Source organism: Pinus tabuliformis, chromosome X, assembly GCF_031772625.1.
Source record: "Pinus tabuliformis cultivar Carrire ecotype Pingquan chromosome X, CPIR1, whole genome shotgun sequence".
NCBI classification, from domain to species: Eukaryota; Viridiplantae; Streptophyta; class Pinopsida; order Pinales; family Pinaceae; genus Pinus; species Pinus tabuliformis.
In genome coordinates, this window is record NC_142308.1 from 460,912,562 (window position 1) to 460,938,313 (window position 25,752).

The 25,752-nt window shown below is 36.1% G+C and overlaps 1 pseudogene; it reads left to right on the forward strand.

Moving 5' to 3' along the window:
* The first annotated feature begins 714 nt into the window (after positions 1-714).
* On the forward strand, positions 715-20,090 carry LOC149140610 (large ribosomal subunit protein uL2-like; annotated as a pseudogene).
* The last annotated feature ends 5,662 nt before the right edge of the window (positions 20,091-25,752 follow it).

Here is a 25,752-nt window from a genome sequence, read left to right on the forward strand (position 1 = left end):
CAAGTTCAAATTTGAATTCAAATTCGAATTCGATACGATACAGTAAAAAATTGAATAAGAAATTTTCAATTCGAACAAAATTCAACATCATACATCTTAAAGGTTAATAAATATGTAGTTTTCTTTCTATAACAACCATTGCTTTTGCTCATTTCTTTCCATTAATTTTTAAATTTAAATAATTTCTATTAATTTTGACAAATGTAAACAATTTTAAAATTACAATTCACCAAAAAAACCACATTTCACTCCTCCCTCCAAAAAATTATTTTATTTTCAAAATTTAAAACTTTAATGTAAAATCTAAATATGAAATATTAAAAATATATTAAATTTCTTCTTATATAAACCTATTAAAAATTTAAATTATTAAATTTAATAATTAATATATAATTAAAAGTTAAATATTAAAAATATATAAAATTTATTTAATATAAATATATTTAAAATTTTAATTGATTTCCATTACACAACGATTTTTTTGACTTCACAACTCAGATTTTGCTATCCCGCGACCATTCATTTTGCCTTTAGCGGCCACGGGTTTAAGCATGTGGATATAACATAAACTCTCAATTGAATTTCCTTATAGGCACACGATAAATTAGTCCTGTAAATCGATAGGTTGTATGTATATCCATATCTGTTACTTCCAATTTCGGAGGCGCAATAGATCCAAACTCTTTGTGTAGTGATCTGCTCTGGTCTACAAACATGGGTCACCCTATTTGTGCACAGAGAAAAGGAGCAGGCTCCATGCTCAGATCCCACACCTATTACAGGAAGGGACCTAGACATTTCAGAATCCTTGACTATGGCGAGCACAATGGCTACATTAGGGTAATTTTCATGGATGTAATGCACGACCTTGGCCGCGATGCTCCCCTCTGCAAGGTGACCTTTGGGCACCCATTCTGTTACAAGCATCAGAAAGAGCTCTTCTTACCAGCCGAAGATATTTACACGGGACAATTTGTTTATTGCGGAAAGAAGGCCAATTTCACTATGGGTAACATGTTTCCCTTGAGATCTATTCTAGAGGTGTTATCACTCAGGTTTTCCCCAAAGTTGTAAGAAAGAGAAGGATGCCGAGGTAACCACAGACTAATCTTTTAGATATAGAATCTAGCCAATCTATATCTAGAGAGGGCTCTCTCTTTATGATTTAGCTTTGTTTTTAAAGGTATTAGGCTAGTTATGCAGTTCAAGGGTTTTGTTTTGAGTTTGGGTGGTGAGATTCAATCGAACAGAGAGGTAAACTGAGTAATTCAGTCCATTGGGCATGATGGAGTCAAAGCAGATGGCTTTCTAGATTTGTTTTCTTAACAGAGGATGGCTTCACAGAGCAAGGTAGTCAAACAGGGAACAAATGAAGGCTTGAAACAGATGGAATGGGCTCAAATGGGGTGAAGGGAAGTTAAGAGTCCTTCAACCTATTGAAAGAGGGAAAAATGGATGATTATTAATAAGGAGCAGTTAAGAATTCTTTAACAAATAATCACATGAAAGAATCAGGAAAACATGAGTAATTAAGAGTTCACTGTTTATTCAAGTTTTGAAGAAAACATAGAGAACAACGAAGACTGAAAACAGAGTGCAATCAAGCAAATTCTGAAATTAACCTTTTTCTTTATCATTCAGATTATGAAACACAGATGATATAGTAAACCAGAAAACTATAAAAAACAAGATATAGGGGACTTATTGATCTAGAGGTTGATTCAAGAATTCTGTGACAAGTCCTCTGCTTCAATTCTTCATCTAGTATGGCCAGACAATAGTTGATTCCAACAACTTTTTTATTCCAAAATTTCAGTATTATAGCAGAGTCTAGGAAATCCACACACCACAGACCACCTCACTACTCTAATGGAGGGGGTATATATACAACAAAATATGTACAACCTATATCTCATAACAGCTGTGAGATAATATCTATGTTTAACCTAAAATAGTTTACAAGTAAAATAGAAACAGCTAACTAATGTTGTGCTGGAGGCAGGCCTTTAGGGTTCGGCTTGCAACTGTCTTCTGTAGTAGCTTTGCGCTGACTGCCTGTCTTAAATGTGCTCTTTAATTCTGATCTGCTGATTTTAATTTTGCTCTGCCACTCTTTATTATTGATATGATACACTTTAATTCTTGCACTGATACTCTTTGACTTGTTTTGATGCTCTTTAATGCTGAACTGACCCCTGCTCACCGCTATCTGGCATTCCGCCCAAAATTTCCTTTTTTCCAAGGGTAACGGTGTAACTATGGAAAAACACCTGTTTTTGGGGCACTGGAGGTTGTTATGCGCCTTTTGATTCATAACACTTAGCTCTTTTTGTGGTTGGTATGCTAACTTCCTGTGGAGATTGCTGAGAAGCCCTGGCAATTGATGCGCTGATAGCCATGTATTGAGAAAATTCATAGGTACCTGTTTTTACAGAGGAAAACCACATCCTGTAGTTTTTGAATGGCCGCGAGCTCGTCGATGGAGCCCTTTCTGGTCTAGAGGCGGTCGAGAATGAACTGCGAACTCGATAGATATCATGCTCGGAGCACTGTTCGCAAAAAAAACATATCAAAAAATGACCTTTTTCCCTTTTTTTGAAAAAATGGAGTTTTGGCAGGAATGTTTGATTTGGAGGACGGATGACGTCAGCAAAAGTACAGGGCAGGTGACGTGGCAGGTGATGTGGTGGTGACATTAGCAAAGGACAACTGACGTAACCGATTACATCAGTGGAGGGCCGTGGTAAGCAGTTTTGCCCGCACCGCTTTTCAGGCTTGGCGGTTTCGGGCGGAGGGCGAGCGATCAGGTTGGATGAGTGACGCATGTCCTTGGTACGACGACAAAACCACCCTGTCCCCGTGAGTTAACGTTCGGCGATGGAGGGTGGTGCAAAATGATCGTCGATCGTCGGATGCATGGGCGGAGATCTGACGGCGGACGGGTAGGGAATATAGAGGGACTATAAGCAGTGGGCCCGGTTTATAATAAACTATTTTGTTTAATATATCGGGCGCATTTCTATTGGTTTGGGATGGTTTGGTTATTAATTAACCAGAGGTTAATTAATCCCATGAGCGTGGCGGGTAACGGTTATTAATAAATTTCAAATAAATTTATCAATCCCTTTTAAATAGTGATATGGCTGTAGTCGACCGGGGAGGGAAATATTAATATTTTGTGGTTTTTTATGTAATTAAATAATACGGGAATAGGGAAATGTTTGCATGGGATTTAAATAATATATGTTAGAAGTTAATATGGATTTTCTGAAAATGAACCAGTGCTAAGTTAAAATGTTAGGAGTTACATTTAAAACTTAGGCTGTAGTGGGAAAAAAAGGGATTTATGGGAAATTCTTGCCACTTTCCTAAGCAAAATAGGGTTTTACTTAGGTATTTGATGAAAAATGGAAGGAGTGGCTTTTAGTGATATTAAGAACAGATTCTTAATTTTTTAGGGGGAAATTAGCAAATGATTTAGGGAAAAGTATGAAGGGGAGTTAGTTATTCAACCTTGCCTCGCTTGAGCTACTCCAAAAATATCTGCCTTGCACTTGTGATGGGAGTGAAAGTTAACACACATTTTTAGAAACATAATCCATCACAGGTATCATTCTGCAACACCAATCTACCTACCCTGCCTACTTTGCCTAGCATTTTTTTCTTCTTTACTTGGGTGCACTTAGACTGGCAAACCCTTTTCAAATTTTCTTTTCTTTTCATGGCAAGCCTACCTAAGTCTGCACTTATTACTTCCAAGGGCTCATATTAAACTGTTGAGCTCCTTTGCTTCTCTACCTATCTACTTATCTACCAAGATTAAACAGTTTGGCCAGATTTTATTCTCTATCTCTAAAACAGGAAATTCAAAACATGAACTAGCCAAGATTAAGCTGTTTGGCCATTCATCAATTGTGGCATAAAGTTCAACAAGCTGCACACAATGCTTATTACAGAAAATGAAAAAGTAGTGGCATTTTGGACTTGCACACTTTCCTGGTCTTTCATTATTTGGGTTTATTTTTTATTTTTACTTTTTTTACCATTTTATTCTTTTTACCCATTGATTTTTATTTTAGGGTAACCCTCTTTTCATTTTTTGATTTTTTGATAATATGGAAACCTTTACAGCAAGGAAAGGAATGAACATATTACGGAGCTCATCAAGTCAATCATGAAATATGACACCTATTGGTATAGGAGTATAACAGTGGCTCCACTTGGGGATGGCTTTCCCTGGTGGAAAGTCAAGAACAGCAGGTCAGATGGCCTTCTGCATAACTTGGACTGTGCTCTGAAATTTCCTTTTGCTGGTTTCTTTTTTTGTATATATGACAACATACTTGTGAAGCTTAGGGCTTTCTCTTTGGGCTTCAACTGTAGCAGGTTACTATCGAATTCAAACTGTAACGCTATTAAGGATATAGTATGTACATGTTAGAGTCAAAATTCATCAAAAAACTGGATCAAAGTAATGTTTTAGCATTCGACCATTCACTGGTCCTTCTTCTATTTTTGTACCATCTAGGCTCTTCAGAAAGTAAGTATTGTTCCCTTGCAATGCCTAGATGATAAACGTCCCTTTCCACAGGAAGTCAAACTTCCCATGTTTTCCTTTGTCTTCTTTCCTGGAATCCCACCTTAGAACTTTGTTTCCAATGTAGAAGTCTTCTGCTTTGGTCCTTTTATCAAATATTTTCTTGAGTTTTTCTTGTAACACTTGGGATCTTCGGTGCACTTCTTCTCTGGTCTGTTGCAAATGGATGGTCTGATTTATTCTTCTTTGAATGTCATTTGGTTCCACCTGAGCTTCTTGCAGCAATTTCATTATAGGAACTCCTAAAGATGAAGGAAACACAACCTCCATGCCATAAACCAACTCATAAGGGCTAGTTCTAATAGATCTCTTTGTAGTAAGTCTGTCTGCCCATAGTGCATTTGTAAGCTTTTTGTGCAAGTTTTTCTTGTTCTCTTCCAACAATTTCTTAATAATATTAATCAGGCTTTTATTGGAAGACTCATCTAGACCATTACCTTGAGGGTAATAGGCTATGGAATGGCCTAACATGATATGGTATTTGTTATAGAAATTTATCATTTTCTTGGATTTGAAGGTAGCAACATTATCGGTTATGATCTTTTCAGGACAGCGAAATATAGACAAGATGTTGGTTTCTAAGAATCCTATAATCACTGAATCATTGGCTTGTCTAGAAGGAATGGCTTCTATCCATTTGGTGAAATAGTCTGTGGCAGTAAGAATCCATTTATGTTGGCCAGAAGAAGGAGGGTGTATTTCTCCAATGAAGTCCAAACCCCATTGTTGAAAAGGCTTTTCAATGGAAATTGGCCTTAAGGGTAAGGGTAACAGTTTCATTTTGCCTTCAAAAATTTGGCATTTGTGGCAAGCAGTGACAAACTTCTTTACATCAGCAAACAAGGTTGGCCAGTAAAATCAAACCCTTAGGATTTTGTCTGCAGTTGATTTCTAGTAAAGGTGTCCACTGCAGTCCCCTGCATGAAATTATTTGAGAACTTTGTCAGATTCTTCTTTTATTAAACAATTCAATCAAATACCTTCATGATTTTTCCAAAAAAGAGCATTATCTAAAATACAGAATTTTGAAGCTTTCATCTTTAAAAACCTTTTCTTTGTTCTGGATAACCCTAGAGGAGCCTGTAGATTTAATAATACATGAATTATATCAGCATACCAAGGTGATTCTAAGAAGGCCTGGCTGATTTGTGGAGTCGCCATCCCCTGTTCATTATCTAGTTCATTAATATCCAGGGCTTGAAAGTTTTTTTCAGTCATGAGTTTAGCCAATACCTGTCCTTTTATAAGCTTTGTAGGTTTTCTTTCGATGTCATACTCCAATATTTTAGCAATCCATTTACCTTGTTTGCCTTCAATTCCATCCTGTGTCAGGATGTCTTTGACAACAGCATTTGGTACATAAGCTACTACATGGGAGTATAATATGTAGACCCTGAAGTCTTGAATGGCTTTCACAAGTGCAAAAGCCCGTTTTTCCATGATTTTGTAATTCAGAGGTGCATCTCTAAGTGCTTTATTGAAAAAGGCTATGGGTTTTTCACATCCTTGATCATCTTTTTGTAGTAAAACAACTGCTATAGTGTGTTCTGATGCAAATGAGAAAATTATGAAGTCTCTGTCAAACTTTGGACTTGTGAGGACTGGTGTTATGGTCAAAGCTATTTTAATTTCTTCAAATGCTTGTTTGGCTTCTACTATCCATTTAAACTTTGAATCCTTTTTTAACATATTGTTCAGCAATCTACTTAATTCAACCAAATTAGATATGAATCTTCTCAAAAAGTTAATCTTTCCTAGGAAAGCTTGAAGTTCTTTGACATTTCTGGGGTGGGGTATTTGCAGAATAGCTTCTATTCTAGGAGGATCAATTCTGATGCCATCTTTAGAGATGATATGGCCTAACAGTTTGCCTTCCTCTAGACCAAAAATAGATTTTTTAGGATTTAATGAAATACCATACTTTCTGCATTTTAAAAACACTTGTCTAAAATGATCTAAATGTTGCTAATCTGATCTAGAAAACACAGTGAGGTCATCTAGATATACAACCAGAAAATCGTGAATCTCTTTTGCAAAAGCTATGTCCATTGCTTGCTTAAAGGTTTCCCCTGCATTATTAAGTCCGAATGGCATTTTAACATATTTGAATGTACCCCATGGTGTTGTAAAAGCAGTCTTTTCTTGGTCATCAGGATGAACCAGAAACTGATTAAAACCTGAAAACCCATCCAAAAGTGAATTCCTTGAAGCACCTACTACTCTTTGTAAAATATGATCCATCTTAGGTAAAGGGTAGTTATCTTTCAAAGAAACCTTGTTTACATTTCTTAATTCAACACATAATCTGATTTCTCCTATTTTCTTCCTGGTAGGCACTAAATTAGACACTCACTCCGAAAATTTGATTGGAGAAATTATCCCTGCATCATGCATTCGTTTGATTTCTTTTTCTATTAAAGGAAGCAGTACAGGGTTGATTCTTCTGAGCTTTTGTTTGAATGGTTTTTGATTTTCCTTGAGGGGTATTGTATGTTGAATTACAGAGGTGTCATAAGATTTTAGGTCTTCATAGCTCCAGGCAAAAACATCCTGGAATTATTTGATCAGTTCAACATACTTAAGTTTTTTATTAGGGAGCAAAGATTTGGACAATTTTACCATTTTTGGATTCTCTTAAGTTCTTATGTTGTAGTCTTCAATGTTTTTTTTTAGAGGTTCCATTGAGGTTTCTTTGGGATATCGTTGAAATCAAAGAGATCTTCCAAAGGAGTTAATCCTTTGGGCAAATGATTGTCTTTCAAATTGATAATTTCAGATTCTCCTTCAATAATCTCATCAACATCTGTTTCTTTAAGATCTTGTATTTCCTCTTTGGTAAATTTTGTTGGATGAAGCATTTGAGTTGCATTTTCTGCTGAAATGTCTGTTTCTATCTAATTTGTTGGATCAAACTCACTAACTGTATCTCCATCTACGTTAGTGCTGGAAAATTCTTCTTCTAGGGTCAAAAATTTGTTGATTTGGTTATCACTTTCAAACACTTGCCAGTTCTTCACATTATCAGGTATGGCTGGCCTGTGTCTAATTTCTGCTGTAAATTGATGATTTAGTTCAAATGGTAATTTACAGGTGTTGGCAAACATGGCTAGGCTATGAGCTTGCAAGTTGTGTTTTCTCAGGATTTTGGCAAGCTAAGTTTCCAGAAATGTGTTAAGGATCTCTATAACTATTCCTCTGTATTCTCTCAATCTGGGATCATTTGTTAAGAACTTCCCTTTTATCTGTTGGATGATTAAATCAAAATCTCCTAGGACTGACACTCTAGTTGCTCCCAATTTCTTGACCAGTTTAAGACCTAGCAACAAAGCTTCATATTCAGCCATATTATTAGTGCACCTAAAGTTTAATCTATAGGCATGACCTTCAACATGATTGTTTTCAAGATTGTGTACCCAGAATCTTGCTCCTGCTCCTAATTTGTTCACAGAACCATCAAATTCTAAGTACCAAAGGATTTCATTTTTACAATTAGCATCTAGAGTTTCAGGGATCTGTTCAATAGGGAGATTTGGTTTTTTAGTGTCATCTGATTTATCTGATGTTTCATGATTTTCAGAAATTTCTTGGATTCGTACCCTAGACCTTTCATTTGCAATTTTTTCTGTTTTATCTGTTAAACCTTTCATTGCATGTGGGGGATCAATTTTAGCATGGTAAAGGATGAAAGAATCCATATCTGAATGTACTGAGTAGATAGGGAAATTTTGAGGTTTCTCTTGGCTACTTACTACATACTTCATTAAGGTTTCTCTGTACAGTCTCTTGGGTTGACCAAACACTGAAATAGTAGCGTAAGACATGTCTAACTGTAGAGATTTTTGAAGCTTAGCACCCCAAGATCTGGACAATAACATACCATACTTTGGAGGAATATCAGCTACTACTATGTCCATTAAGATGGTTTTGGCAGGATATTGGACTAGTGGCACACATAAGTCTTTGATTAAACCCAAACATTTGACCAGACTTGAATCAAAAGAGAAGAGGTCTTTATATGGTCGAGTGATGTCAAGGTCTAATCTCTCCATTACAGATTTAGGCATTAAGTTATGGGAGGCACCAGAATCAAACATGGCATTATGGAGTATCTTATCATGTATGTTTAAACCTACATAGAAAGGAGGAACCTCTCCCTCTATTGTTTTTCCATTTACTCCAGGGCCAAATATCAGTTTCGGCTGGTCATCAAAAATGTTTACTGAATCTTCATTCACAGAAATTTTGAGTGATCTGCTGATTTGACTTCCGTAGACATCATGTTTAGCTAATTCTGATAATGGAACAACTATCTTTAGTTTGCCTACTTCTGGCTCAAGATTAAAAGGTTTTTCGGTCTGAGTTCTTGTATTTCGGACAGTTGATTTTTTTGCGTTTCTATCCTCTTCAGGCATGGGATTATGGTCTGAAGTTGTTTCCAGATCAAGTTCTAGAGGCTCTTCTACTTTTCCTTTAGAAGGAATAGAAGTGGAAGGTTGTCTGTTGGGTGTCTGATTATCTGATACATCTGCAACGATTGGGTCATTTGGGTTAGGGTCTATTTTAGAAAGAATATGTACGGGGGGCACTGATCTTACCTTCATTGGGCTGCTTGGTATCTTTCTGCTTGTTGATTTCAGGGACATCTATTCTTCTGCTCCTCAGATTGTATTGTTTGTGGACTTCATAAATGGTTGTATCATATCCCTCCCTAAATTCAAATGATTCACCTGACTGAGTTTGGAATTGTTTAAGAATGTGAGCTTCTTGATCCTCTTGGGTCAAGAAAACTTGTTGTTCATTTTTGAGTCCCATCAGATTAATTTGAGTGTCTTCTGTTGGTTCATTAGAAGTTGAGGCTTCAACATAATTTTCTTGAAATGGGGCCTAATATTTTGGTCATACCCTGTCTTTCCAGTGTTAGGATTTTGGTTCTTCCTGAAATTTGGATTTCTCCCAATATTGCTTGGTTGACCATCCCAAGGGGATTTTCTCTCAATTGTTTCTACTCTATCTCCAAGTCTGTCCATTCCTTTAATAATAGCATCTAATTTCTGTTCAAAGGCAGAAGGTTTTTCTTTGAAAGGTGTTCTCCTTTCAGCTCTGTCTCTAGATTGTTTAGATATTAGGTTGGCCTCAACGCTGACAGCTATACTTTGCATCTCTTCTAAGTTTCGAGGAGCTCTTTCCCTAACTTGGTATTCCAAATTAAAATCAAATGCATCAGGGTATTTGATCAAGGCCAAATCTGGAGGAGGTCTGAGATTTTGAGGAATAGCATTGTAAACATTATTGAATCTGGTACAGTAATCTGGGACAGTTTCTTGTGTGCCTCTTCTTAGGTTTTCATACTCTGATAAAATGTGGAGAGGATCTTTCTTCTTTTCCCATCTATTCAAGAAGGTATAAAGAGATTGTGGGTCATCGATACTGTTTGTAGGGAGGGCTCTAAACCAGGTTCTAACATCTCCAGTTAAACTTTGAACAAATACTTTCATTCTAACATCATCATCATCAATCTCATAACTTTCAAAATAGTCGGTTATTTTCTTGGTATGTTGTTGAGATGTGTAAGTGCCGGTACCATCAAAAGAAGGGATTTTACTTTGATAGTCTTGGGGCATAGCCCCTGGATTGGCAGGTATGTTTAGGGGAGTATATCAGTTTGCCATGGTTGCAAAAGTAGGTGTGACAACTGGAGGAATAGGGGTAACAATGGGAATGTGAGTTGTAGATGGATGAGTGGAAAGGGTAGTTTGAGGTGCTGTTGGTGAACTTGGAGAAGTTGTAGCAATCATAGAAAGGTTTGGTGTTCTTTCAGAGGTAAGCTCAGATTGAATGCAGTTCTGCAAATGTCTGTCAAGGTGTGAACTAGCAGAATTTCCTTGGCTCTCTAGACTTCTAAGAATCCTAGGAATCAGATTAGGATTTTCAAACACAGGTGGGGGATTAGGATCAGGATTTGATCTGGTGTAATGAATCCTTTTTGGAGCCAGTTTCTAGGTATGTTTTTGGTTTTTTCTTGAAATAGTTTTGACAATACAACTTTTAACAGTATTTTCTAGGAGGTTTTAGATGTAGGAGTTTTGAACTTTCCTAAAGACTTTTTGAAAAGAGGAACTAATCAAGTATTTGAAACCAACTATTCAATCCATAAATTAGACCGGAGATAGATTGAAGCAGCATTCATTTACTTCTGCAATTGCAAATCAAGAGTATTTCAAAGGCTACTTGGCTAACTTCAGCTCCGTCTGTAGCTTGTGAAATAAGCAATAGTAACAAACAATTATTCAGTTCCCCAGTGGAGTCGCCACTGATGTTATCACTCAGGTTTTCCCCAAAGTTGTAAGAAAGGGAAGGATGCCGAGGTAACCACAAACTAATCTTTTAGATACAGATCTAGCCAATCTGTATCTAGAGAGGGCTCTCTCTTTATGATTTAGCTTTGTTTTTAAAGGTATTAGGCTAGTTATGCAGTTCAAGGGTTTTTTTTGAGTTTGGGTGGTGAGATTCAATAGAACAGAGAGGTAAACTGAGTAATTCAGTCCATTGGGCATGATGGAGTCAAAGTAGATGGCTTTCTGGATTTGTTTTCTTAACAGAGGATGGTTTCATAGAGCAAGGTAGTCAAACAGGGAACAAATGAAGGCTTGAAATAGATGGAATGGGCTCAAATGGGGTGAAGAGAAGTTAAGAGTACTTCAACCTATTAAAAGAGGGAAAAATGGATGATTATTGATAAGGAGCAGTTAAGAATTCTTTAACAAATAATCAACATGAAAGAATTAGGAAAACAGGAGCAATTAAGAGTTCATTGTTTATTCAAATTCTGAAGAAAACACAGAGAACAACGAAGACTGAAAACAGAGTGCAATCAAGAAAATTCTAAAATTAACCTTTTTCTTTATCATTCAGATTATGAAACACAGATGATATAGTAAACCAGAAAACTATAAAACTCAAGATATAGGGGACTTATTGATCCGGAGGTTGATTCAAGAATTCTATGACAAGTCCTCTGCTTCAATTCTTCATCCAATATGGCGAGACAACAGTTGATTCCAACAACTTTTTTATTCCAAAATTTCAGTATTATAGTAGAGTCTAGGAAATCCACACACCACAGACCACCTCACTACTCTAATGGAGGGGGTATATATACAACAAAATATGTACAACCTATATCTCCTAACAGCTGTGAGATAATATCTATGTTTAACCTAAAATAGTTTACAAGTAAAATAGAAACAACTAATTGATTTGTGCTGGAGGCAAGCCTTTAGGGTTCGGCTTGCAGCTGTCTTCTGTAGTAGCTCTGTGCCAACTGTCTGTCTTAAATGTGCTCTTAATTATGATTCGCTACTTTTAATTTTGCTCTGTCACTATTTATTGTTGATCTGATACACTTTAATGCTTGAACTGATACTCTTTGACTTGTTTTGATGCTCTTTAATTCTGAATTGACCCCTGCTCACTGTTGTCTGGCATTCCACCTGAAATTTCCTTTTTCCAAGGGTAACAGTGTAACTATGGCAAAACACCTGTTTTTGGGGCATTGGAGGTTGTTCTGCGCCTTTTGATTCATAACACTTAGCTCTTTTTGTGGTTGGTATGCTAACTTCCTGTGGAGATTGCTGAGAAACCCTCGCAATTGATGCGCTGATAGCCATGTATTGAGAAAATTCACAAGTACCTGTTTTTACAGAGGAAAACCACATGCTGTAGTTTTTGAATGGCCGCGAGCTCGTCGATGGATTCCTTTCTGGTCTAGAGGTGAAAAAGAATGAACTGCGAACTCGATAGATATCATGCCTGGATCGCTGTTTGCAAAAAAAGACATATCAAAAAATGACCTTTTTCCCTTTTTTTCTGAAAAAATGGAGTGTTAGTGGGAATGTTTGATTTGGAGGACGAATGACGTCAACAGAAGTATGGGGCAGGTGATGTGTCAAGTGATGTGGCGGTGACATCAGCAAAGGATAGCTAACATCAGCGGATGACATCACTGGAGGGCGGTGGTAAGCAGTTTTGCCCGCACTGCTTTTGGGGCTGGGCGGTTTCGAGCGGAGGGTGAGCGATCAGGTTGTAGGAGTGACGCGTGTCCTTGGTATGGCGGCAAAACCACCCTGTCCCCATGAGTTAACATTCGCGATGGAGGGTGGTGCGAAATGATCGTCGATTGTCGGATGCATGGGCGGAGATATAACGACAGATTGGCAGGGAATATGGCGGGACTATAAGCAGCAGGCCCGGTTTATAATAAACTATTTTGTTTAATATATCGGGTGCATTTCTATTAGTTTGGGATGGTTTGGTTATTAATTAACCAGAGGTTAATTGATCCCATGAGTGCGGCGGGTAACGGTTATTAATAAATTTCAAATAAAATTTTCAATCCCTTTTAAACAATGACATGGCTGTAGTCAACCAGGGAGGGAAATATTAATATTTTTGGGGTTTTTTATGTAATTAAATAATACGGGAATAGGAAAATGTTTGCATGGGATTAAATAATATATGTTAAAAGTTAATATGGATTTTTTGAAAATGAACTAGCACTAAGTTAAAATGTTAGGAGTTACATTTAAAACTTAGGCTGTAGTGGAAAAAAGGGGATTTATGGGAAATTCTTGTCACTTTCCTAAGCAAAATAGGGTTTTACTTAGGCATTTGATGAAAAATGGAAGGAGTGGCTTTTAGTGATATTAAGAACAGATTCTTAATTTTTTAGGGGGAAATTAGCAAATGATTTAGGGAAAATTATGAAGGGGAGTTAGTTATTCAACCATTCCTTGCTTGAGCTGCTCCAAAAATATTTGCCTTGCACTTGTGATGGGAGTGAAAGTTAACACACATTTTTAGAAACATAATCCATCACAGGTATCATTCTACAACACCAATCTACCTACCCTGCCTACTTTGCCTAGCATTTTTTTCTTATTTACTTGGGTGCACTTAGACTGGCAAACCCTTTTCAACTTTTCTTTTATTTTCATGGCAAGCCTACCTAAGTCTGCACTTATTACTTCCAAGGGCTCAGATTAAACTGTTGAGCTCCTTTGCTTCTCTACCTATCTACTTATCTGCCAAATTAAACAGTTTGGACAAATTATATTCTCTATCTCTAAAACAGGAAATTCAAAACATGAACTAGCCAAGATTAAGCTGTTTGGACATTCATCAATTGTGGCATAAAGTTCAACAAGCTGCACACAATGCTTATTACAGAAAAGGAAAAAGTAGTGGCATTTTGGACTTGCACACTTTCCTGGTATTTCGTTATTTGGGGTTCATTTTTTTTTTTTTTTTGACCATTTTATTCTTTTTACCCTTTGATTTTTCTTTTAGGGTATACCCTCTTTACATTTTTTGATTTTTTGATAATATGGAAACCTTTACAGCAAGGAAAGGAATGAACATATTACAAAGCTCATCAAGTCAATCATGAAATATGACACCTATTGGTATAGGAGTATAACAGGAGGGAGCCATTGTCTGCAACATGGAACAAAATGTCAGTGATTGGGGTTCGTTTGTTAGGGCTTCTAGAGACTAAGCCATTGTTGTCAGCCAAAATATTGATAACGACACTACCAAGGAGAAGCTTCCTTCCAGAGCCATGTTCTAATTTAAAAGAAGAAAATCCTAGAGGTTGTATTCTATTTTAAAGAATCACTTCATTTTTAATTTTATATGAAAATCTTAAAAACCCTATTCTATTTCAAAGAATGAAAATCCTAGAAACTCAATTCTCAGATAGAATAGACCGCACCTATTGCCATAGAAACCCTATTCTCAGATAAAATAGACCATGTTAGGGCCATTCATTTTGCCTTTTAAATCTTATTATACATAAATCTATAACCACCAATTACTTTACAAGTGTTAGACAGTAAGGAGAGGTATGACCATTAATGTAACAAAGTGCACAAGAAGGTGGAATATGGGATTAAGGAGGTATGTACGAGAAAATCGAAAGTCAATGCTTCTCCACTTAAGAAGAAACATCGATCTATATTTCAAGGTGTGTAATAATGTTGACACTAGCTTTATCTTGATACTAAATTGATAAGTTTCCGACAGAGGCAGCATGGTGGTAGAAGAAAAGAGCGGTGGTGTGATGGATTTGCCTGTATCTTTTAGGAGGATATTTACTGAGACTTAATCGGGGGAGGGGTTGATGGCTTTTATTTTAAGCAAAGTTGTCAGGAATCCTAGTCCAAGTCCCATGGCTAGTTTGTTCAAGAAATCAACACAAGCACCAAAAATCTGTATTAACCTTATGCAGATAGATGAGTCCTTATCTAGACTGAATCAAGTATGGGTATTTCCCCTCAGAAAATAACTAAGTGGCTTTGCAAAAACATAATTTGGAAGCTATCGGGAGGGGTTCAAATTTCCCAACTGGGAAAATTTAAGTATTAAAAATTTCTACATCCTTCTCAAAATGGGATAAATTTATGGATTAAAAATTTCTACATCCTTCTCAAAATGGATTTTGAAAGATCTGTAGTTGTAAGAAATCAACACAGGTGCAAAAAATCTGTATTAATATTAAGCGGCTAGATGAACCCTTATCTAGACCGAGGGAAGTATGTGTATTTACCATCAGAAAATACCTCGACGGTTTTGCAAAAACATAAGTTGGAAGTTATTGAGAGGGGTTCCGATTTCCCTTATTGGCGAAATTTCCTAACTAAAACTTATACATGCTTCTCAAAATGGATTTCAAAGGTTCATGGTTCCTCTGTAAGGAGGGGCTCTCGTTGTAGTATTGCATCACTGGGTTTGATCTGAGAATGATCTGTCCATACACTCTCTAGTTGGGATCAAATTGGAACACCTTGGTTTCAAATTTTGAAACATATTTTATTTTAAGCTCTCAGAGGCTATGGGGTTCAAATTACCAAAGACATTGTTTAAGCTCAAAACCCAGGGAGATCAAGCTTTCCCTTTCGGCAAATATTTGTTGTCTTAGCAATTTTTGTATCCTTCTAAAATATAATATGGAAAAAGGACCTCGGTAGGGTAGGAATCTTCATTGAGTATTGGATCTTTGAGCCAAAATTGGATGTACCCATAAACACTCCAATCCGAACCAGATTGTAGTACCACCCTTTCCTTAGAAATTTCGAACTGTAATGATGATGTTCTTCTAATGAGTTGGCTTTAGTAAGCCAACTAGGATAATGATGGAACACAAGTTGAATTCATTTTCTAGATATGTGCAAACATTGATCTAAACAAAGAAAGCATATCCTCAAGAGTTACTCTTTTCCTCATAGAAAAGAGGCATCCTCATAAACTGCAATATCACAGAATTTTGTGAGCATGACCATATGGAGTTCAAATGCCCAAAAGGATGAGGAAGAATTATCAAAGCTTTAGGTAAAGGTAAAGGGAAGCTGTAAAATTTTTAGTCACACAAACCCAAAAAAAAATCTCAGAGGATTTGGAAGGACATAGATAACATCCAAGCCCAGAAAGATTCCAAGACCTAGAAACATTAACAGAATATGGGTTGTCGAAACCTCTGGGCTTCTAAAAGCACTAACAGGGTGAAGCTTGCCTCTTTAAATTAGAGCAAGGATTCTAATTGAAAACCCTATCGGAAAGTTGACCAAAAAGCACCGATTTATCCAACCTCTCCTTGATTGAAGGGTCATATAATCTGAAAATTTTCCCCTTTTATTTCTTAATTAAGTTAAATTAAATTTAAATTCAATCGAACATTATAATTCCTTTCTTTTAAGGAATAAATTTTTAACCAACATTATTGCAGTTCTAATTGGTAAAAAAGTGTCAATGATGCATATATGTGTTCCACTAGAGAGATTCAAAAATTGTGTACATGTGCTATGGTTTGCCAATGGATCCAATGTTTGTGCCATGCACCTATGATTGACTGAAGAAGGTTTGGCAGGGGAATTTCAAGTACATTCGATTTTAGGAAAATAATAATAATTACGTTCATGATTTCTGATAATATTGGGCATACTTCTCAATTTTGATGAATTCTTTAAATTTCATAATCTATTGCTTTCTAATTTTTCATGGTTTTTCTTAATAGTATATTAAATTAGTTTAACTTTTTGTATACTTATGAAGTTATTTAACAGAATACACATGAACTAAATTTTCTTTTGAGTCTTCAACCTTTTAACAGTTTTTCGTGAAGATATTTTTATATCATCTTAAGGTTTGATATATTTGATAAAAAAAATTGTCGTGGTATTCATCTATTTTTCAAGGATCTTTTATAAAATTGGTAAACAAAAACTTTATGCTGATATATTTGATGAAAACATGGTTTAAGATATTTATGTCCAAGAATTCAAAAACAGATAAGGAATTGATGCATCTACCTTCAATGACGCCTTTTATCCAGTGGTTCCTCTACGGTTGATGCCTCCACTTCTACCCATGGCTCTGTGTAAACTATGTTGACTGAAGCTCCTCTATCTATCTCTACCGCCCATGATTCTGCTGCCCATGTAGCCATATATGCCCATCATTCCATCAGTGGTTTTGCTGGAAATCAGTGACAACGAAAAATCTAACAATAGGTCCAACAACTATTTTCATATTATATTCCATTTGATATTGATTCTATCAAAATAATATATTATCATTTTTCTCTTTTTTTTGTGTTTTCTGGTGACCGTTTTTCTTTTCTCAATTATTTTCGCCCTCGTTCATCTATGAAAATTTACCAGTCAGCTTGCCCTTTTTGAGAATGAGCGGAAATATTTTGGTTAGCCTGCCTCACAAGGATGTAAGATTGAAATTCACCCTTAAGTTTATCAAAAATATCTGGTTTTCTTTTATGTCAGCTGCAACATATCCCTTAGACAAGATGACATATTATCCACAATATTATTTGCTACAATTCCCCTAACATTGGCAGGACTAGTGCTAGTACTAGAGGAAGGTGAGCATTTTAGAGTTAGGAGGGCCTGAGATCATATTTATCTGAGATTTGTTCTACCCAGTGGTGATTGACCACACTGTCCTCTCATCAAGTGTTCCTCTATTTCTGTGCATACTTGCCTGAGAAACAGTTTTAGATTTAGCTTTTAGATGAGGTTATGCTCAGAAAGAAATGTGTTCATAATCCAACATTTCTGTCCAACTACAGTGATTATAATATATCATGAATTTTTTTGCAAGACCCTTTCTCAAATCAAGTTAAAGTATTTGGGTAGAGGTAGAATTTGACAGATCAGCTATCCCTGTGGCCATGGCAACAAATCTACGAAAACATTTATAATTTCCTTGAGGGAGTTGGCATTCTAACATCCAAGAGGCAAGCTGGACATTTGCACCCAGATAATGCCTAAGGATAAGAATTTAGTGAATATATTAAAACCTGTCTGCCAAGGCCTTGGAAAAAAAAAAGGCCAACCCTCCATAAACCAGGACATATTGTACATAACATTTTCTTTGTCAAGCACAAAGATAAATGCAATGATGAAAAACTCTTGCCCCAGGGGTGTATCACCATATTAGTTTGCAAGAAGAAGCCTCAGGACTTGGATACACATTGATATCTTTCAACATCAGACATACACTATTTAATCTCGAATCAACCTGTGGGCATGGTAGTAAGACTCCTCCACCTTAACCTAGGAGGCATAGAGAATCAAAACCAATACGAAGGTTGGCTTGTAGGTGTAGAAGAATGAACATGAGGGATTATTTGAGTTAAAAGAAAATCCTTTAAAGAGAAAAATTTCTGGGTCATGCCCTTTGTTGGGTGGATCCATCAAAGAAAAAGAGATTGTTTCTTTGTCAGGTGGAGCTTTTCGAGGAGCCAAGCCATTTTTTATTGCAAAGTTGAATGCCTATATGCCCTTTTCATTTATCATATATAGAGAGGGACATTTGGAGCAGGTCTTGGGTCATCACTACCACTGAGTGTGAAACCATAAGCAGAGAGATTGTGATGATTGAATATCCATAAGTGGATGGTGTAGGCCTACAAAGACAATGTGAGATGTTTGGAGCCCAATAAGCACAGAGTTGTGTTTAGCGTGACAGTGCAAAATCAATATCAAATAGATAATAGATATACATTAGATGGAGTTCCACAATACAAACACATATACTACTAAGATTTTTTGGGGGGTTTATAGCATGATGTTAAAATTGAACAAATTGTTGATTTTATTTTACCAAGTTTACATGAAACATGTCAGGTTTCAAAAGAAACTTTTAGTTCTGTTTTGGAGTTAAGTTTTACATTATGTATCTTTTTGTCTTTGGCTTTTCTACTTTTTGATGGATAATGTAACATTTTTCTGTGTGTGAAAGCATAATCACAAGCTTCAAACAAGTTAACAAGCTTTAGCTAGGATGTTTAGGAGAAGTTATCCTCTCCACCTAGATTTGAATCTTGCTTTTGACATGTGCTCCTTGTGGGCTATTTGACTCTGCAAGGAGCCATTTCATGTGGATGGGGCCAAGAACAATCCTTGGGTGACTTTGATGGATTAGATTCTGACTAGTCAGCCACATAGCCAAGAATTGACTCCACAAATATGTTGGTAGATATTATTTTTTCCAATAGATCATGGAGTAAACACTGCAGGAAAAAATGAGCAATAGGAAAAGGTCAAATAAAGCCCTATCTTAGCTTTACACATATACATTTAACTGGCTAGAAGAAGATTTATATGAGTAATAGACGAATCGGCTTACATAACATTATTGATGGTGCCACGCCGATAATCTTGATGAATAACATATATGCAAGGTGTCATGTAATAAAAATGGAGTTCAAAATAAGAGAACATGATCTCATGCGGTGCTTTGTATAGATTCTAACACCATGCATAGCAAAAAAAACATAGTCAACATCAACAAATTTATTTAAATGACTTTAAGCTAGAATATTTGGTAGTGGAAACATGAGAACGAAGAGTGGGACTACTTAACTTTTATCATGGTTCCATAGATCTATGTTGTCTGAATGGGAATATTAGAAAGAAAAAATAATTATTTTAATGCTTCTTAAAATTTATAGGAAACATGTTAATCACACTTTACAGTTACTTGGGGCCTTATTTTCAGATTGTATGTTGAATCTTGGTTCTATGTTGAATTTCAATTTTTTTATATGATGGGAGGGCTAACTCTAATTGTCTCATTTTCCAGGGTGAAGCTTCCCTCTGGAGCTAAGAAGATTGTGCCAAGTGGTTGTAGAGCTATGATTGGTCAAGTTGTTGGAGGTGGAAGAATAGAAAAACCAATGCTCAAGGCTGGCAATGCATACCACAAATACAGGGTCAAAAGAAATTGTTGGCCCAAGGTTCGTGGTGTGGCTATGAATCCAGTTGAGCATCCTCATGGTGGTGGTAATCATCAACATATTGGTCATGCTAGTACTGTATGTCGTGATGCACCACTAGGGAAAAAATTTGGGCTTATTGCTACCAGAAGAATTAGTCGTCTGCATGGACAAGCTGCATCAGTAGCTGCAAAGATGGATAACTAATCTTAGTTCATTTCTATTTGCAAGGATTTCATTGTCTTATTTTGGTGTTTTATTTTGTCATAATGTATCTAATGAATTCTACTGTGGATATGAGGATGTGGACACTAGTTGAATGACTTGCTTAGTCTTGGGAAACATCAAGTATGGAAGCGGATGACAGTCTCATTGAATGGGTATGCGAATATTTTCCCCATTTTCATTTTGTTTATCATTCATTGTTTGCGGTGGTTTTGAAATCCATTTTTAATTATTTATATTTTGGTCACTTTATATCATTAACGTTCCAAGTTTCCCAGGTCATAGATAACATTTTCAGTCACTTTAGACAAGTAGTCTGTAGGATTATGATGTTCCCAATGAGTTTTGAACATTTGTCCAGTACACCTTATCGATTTTGGATTGTCATTACGGGTTATCGCTTGAATTGTTATCCGGTTTGACATTTGATTGACAATGAAATGCCCTACTTTTATAAATTAGTTGTATGTTAATTTTTAAAAGTATTTAAGAAATTTGTCTTCAATAGCCACACTTCAAACAATTGATTTCACACTACTAGGTTTAAGGTTTGGGTTATTTATTTGGTTAAAATTTCCCAATATTTATATCATATCTCAGGTGTTAGGTTTGAGTTATTTATTTGGTCAAAATTTCCCAAGATTTATATCATATCCCAGCCTTTTGAAATTCATGCCATTTGACTATAACATATCACGACAAGGATGAGCCCTATTAAGCTCACCAACTCTGTTACTACGCTTAATAAGTCATAATTCAAATGGACTCTAAATTTCATTCTTTTCCTTGACTAAACAATATTAAGCGAACTCCTCTCAGTCAAGCTCAACCCCAAGTCATACTTGAAATTTTAACATGTGAATAAGATTGGCTCGGCAGCGAGTTTGACACCTAATTCCTTGCAAGTTAGATAGGACAATATGTTTAAAACAAAAATATGATCATGTCCTTAAACTATTAGCCCATGGACTCCCCCGTTGAAGAGAAGATCATTCTATTATCTTGATAATTGGTCTATCAAAATGTTGATGGGGCGAAATATGAGTTAAGGAGCAGAGAAAGTAATTTTTCTTGACATTGCCTAGAATATTTTGAACTTTTGGGGGGACCTCACGTGACACTACCATCACCACACCAACTTACCTTTGTTTGAGTTGAAAATGTCATTAGATCTCATTATATCATCTATTGCAAAGCATGAATCCAATTTACCTTTGTTTTAGTTAAAAATGTGATTAGATCTTGTTATATCATCTTTTGTAGAGAATGAATTCAATTTCTCAGAGTCCATTTGCTTGAGGTATAACAAAGCTACTTTAATTCATTAAACTTAGTTTTCATATTCTGTTTGCTGATTGTGATGCTGCAGGCCACATCTACATTGGAAAAGGGGCATATTTGATGAAGTGTGGAAGGAGAGGGAGCCTTTAGTTCCGTCCTTTAAAACTTTCTAAGGTATGTAAAAAAAATTAAAAAAATTCTCCATAGAATGTTGTGCTTTAACTTTTTCTTTTGATAATGGATTATTTATGTGATCTCCTCTCTCTCACACAAAACCAGAGTCCAGAAATACATGGTTTTTTGGGATATGTGGACAATGGACAGATTTATGCTAGCCATTTATCTAGAAATTTACACTGTAGGAGATCAAGCATTTACAGTTGAATATTTCCTTGCCACTAAATTAGAGTTGCAAAGTCAGACTCCTATTTGTTAGGCATGTACCTCACTTTTAAATCAATTTATTGCTAACTCTATATAGACCTTCCATGGGAGGGAAAAGAGTGATCACTACCATTGCTTAATATTTCTACAGACCAAGTAAAGATTCCAAATGTGTATAAATTAGTGGCTCCTTGGAGAATCCCAAGAGTGGCACTATTGTAGCAACAATAAATTCGTTTATTTTGAGTTCTTCATTAGTGCATTGATAGTATATTGTTTATTCCATACAATACCTCAACAGTGTATGATCAAATTACAGTTAAGCCTGTCATAATATTTTGACTTACCCTCTTTTAGAGGGAAACTAGAGTGTGTGTCAAGCTTGCATGTCACAATTGTATCATGCAGAGTTTACTTGGGACAAGTTTTGTGGATCTAAGCAACAAGATTCCTGTTGGAATTCAAGAGGTAGCAATACTACAATGTGGAAAAGAGGTTTCAGAGTTAACTTGGCTTTCACATTATGGCCGGAGTCAGTTTGTTGGCAAGATGCTGGATACCCCAACTTCCTTTTTATGATTGGGTGCAAGATTGAATCCTTCGACATATTCCTCACTTAACTTTCATTAAGTGATGGGTTTTCTCAGAAGTGCTTCACACCTATAAACTTTACCAGAGTTGTTCTTGAGTCTTTGGAGGTGGTTCGCTTTTCAAAGAACACATGTACAAGAAGACGAGAAATAATATGCCCGACCAATTTGAAGTTATTTCCCTGTGAATAGTGTGTTCCCATTCATAAACCTGATGAATCACTCTACTTCTTTCTAGTGCACAACTTTGGGACTTTCCATGAATCGTGAGACAATTCCAACCCCATAAATATAAATTTCTTACTTAAATATATACCCACTAGATTAGAATATGCACAATGAGAACTCCATTCTTGTTTCGAAAGAACCTAGAATCGACATGTACCATGATATTTAAACTTTTCTATATTTATTCACATCCTTGATCTGTGACATAAAGATGCAACAGGCAATTGCATTTTCTATACTAACACTCCTAAAAAATAATAAAGTATGCCCAAATCTATCATTTCAAATGATCTATGTAGCTCACCTTTTGTTTTTTCAATTATCGAAGTTGTTACCTATATCGATGATATCTTCTAAAACCGATATTATAGTGAAAATATATGTTAGAGTTTTATCTGTGTTTCTTTGAAGGTGTTTCTCCTTCAATAGAGCAGTAGTACACCGCAGTTTCCATTTAAGGGAGAAGTGTACCCAGTGGCAAACTTCGCCTCTCTGTAGATGGGTTGAATGCACATTAGACTCTATCTGTTGTTTTGAAGGTGTTTCTCCTTCAACAGTACTTCACCTCAGTAGATCCTTTCAATCTACACCTTCAGTAGATGCATGCAGCCTTGGTATACATGTTGTAGATTATAGTTTTCCTATGAGGGTGTAGCAACGATGAAATAAGTGCATCGATTTTAGGCATCTTGTGGTTGTTGTATGCAAGCATGCTTGTTTAACATTTCCCAAACTTAGATAGAGCCATTTTTATTATGCTTTTATAGTTTGACTTAGATGCTCACTTTTTTTAATTTAGGTGTTTTTCTTAGTTCCGTTTTATGCACAGATTTATATTTAAGAAAAGTGCACAATAGAGAAGGGTTCTATATTTTGAGCAGGGGACACACTTCTAGGTAGGAGGTACTCTATTCTAGGAAGCTTTTTCCATGCAGATTAGGTGCTTTATCCGATAATCCCAAGAGTGGCACTATTGTAGCAATAATAAATTCGTTTATTTTGAGTTCTTCATTAGTGCATTGATAGTATATTGTTTATTCCATGCAATACCTCAATAGTGTATGATCAAATTATAGTTAATCTTGTCATAATATTTTGACTAACCCTCTTTTAGAGGGAAGCTAGAGCGTGTGTCAAGTTTGTACGTCACAATTGTATCATGTAGAGTTTACCTGGCATGAGTTTTGTGGATCTAAGCAGCTAGATACATGTTCGAATTCAAGAGGAAACAATAATAAAAAGTGGGAAAGAGGTTTTGCAGCTAACCTACCTTTCATATTATGGTTGGAGTCGGTTTGTTGGCAAGATGCTGGATACCCCAACTTCCTTTTTATGACTGAGTGCAAGATTGAATCCTTCAACATATTCCTCGCTAAATTTTCATTAAGTGATAGGTTTTCTCAAAAGTGCTTCACATCTATAAACTTTACCAGAGCTGTTATTGAGTATTTGGATGTGGTTATATTTTCAAAGCACACACGTACAAGAATACAAGAAATAATATGCCTCACTAATTTCAAGTTATCTTCCTGCGAATAGGGTTTTCCCTTCCATAAACCTGACAACTCGCTCTGCTTCTTTATAGTGAACAAATTTGGGACTTTTCATGAATTGTGAGACAATTCCAACCCCATAACTATCAGTTTCTTATTTAAAGTTATACCTACTAGATTAGAACTCGCACAAGGAGAATTCCATTCCTGTTTCAAAAGAACCTGAAATCGACTTATACCATGCTATTTAATATTTTATGTGTTTCTTCACATCCTTGGCCTGTGACATAAAGACGCAACATTCTACCTTGCATTTTCTATACTAACAGTCCTAAACAATAATAAAATATGCCCAAATCTATCATTCAAATGATCTATGCATCTTACCTTTTGGTTTTTCAATTATTGAAGTTGTTACCTATATTGATGATATCATCTACAACCGAGGCCACAATGACAATATATGTTATAGTTTTATCCATGTTACACTAAAGGTGATTTTTATTCAGCAGCACTACAATACATTGCAGTTTCCATTCAACGGAGAAGTGTAACTAGTAGCAACCTTGGTCTGTATGCAAATGGGTTGAATTCATAGTATACTTTATCTGTTGTTTTGAAGGTGTTTCTCCTTCAATAGTACTTCATCTCAGCAGATCCTTTCAATATACACCTTCAGAAGATGCATACAACCTTGGGGTACATGATACAGATTCCAATTTTGCTGTGAGGGTATAACAATGATGAAAGAAGCACATCGATTTTAGGCATATTATGGTTTTCGTATTCAAGCATGCTTGTCTAGTGTTTCCCAAACTTATATAGAGCCATATTTAGTATACTTTTATAGTTTGACTTAGATGTTCACTTTTTTAATTTAGATGTTTTTCTTAGTACTATTTTATGCACAGATTTATCTTTAAGAAAAGTGAACAGTAGAGAAGGGTTCTATATTTTGAGCAGGGGACACTCTTCTAGGTACGAGGTACTCTATTCCAGGGAGCTTTTGTCATGCATATTAGGTGCTTTATCCTAGACAGAGTTCCAAGTCCTTGCCTCTTTGACAAAGTCCCTACCAAACAAGACACCAGTGAACAGAGTTCCAAGTCCTGAAATTTTCCAAAAACCCACTTGAACCTAGCTATATAACCTAAAATCCCTTACATTCCAGCCATCTATTGGCTATGATTTTATAGAGAGAGCCCTCTCTAGTTTGGTAGGGCTAGCTACCAAACTAAAAGCTTGGTCTGTGGTTACCTCCATCGATCTCCTCATCAGCCTAAGACATTGTGGAGGATAACATAGGGCATGGAAACTAGGAGTGCCAAGGTGTTCTAGTGAATGTAAGGTTCCCAAGTCATGGAAAAATGTAATGCTAGTTGTGAGGTCATGACTACTAAGGTGTGTTAGGGAATGCTAGGGCATGCTAACATGTGCCAGATAGTATGAAGACATGCCAAACAAGCTAATATGTTCCAAGTGCTAAGGCATGCCAAGATGTACAAGGTTTCAAATTCCCCGCCTCCTCTTCTTCCATATGTTATCCACTTATGACATTTACTTTGCAATATTTGGTGCATTTGCTAGTTATAGGTCATTTATAGGTTATAAATGTCTTCATAGTTTCACTTCTAATTGAGTATTCAACTGAACATATTGATTCTCTTA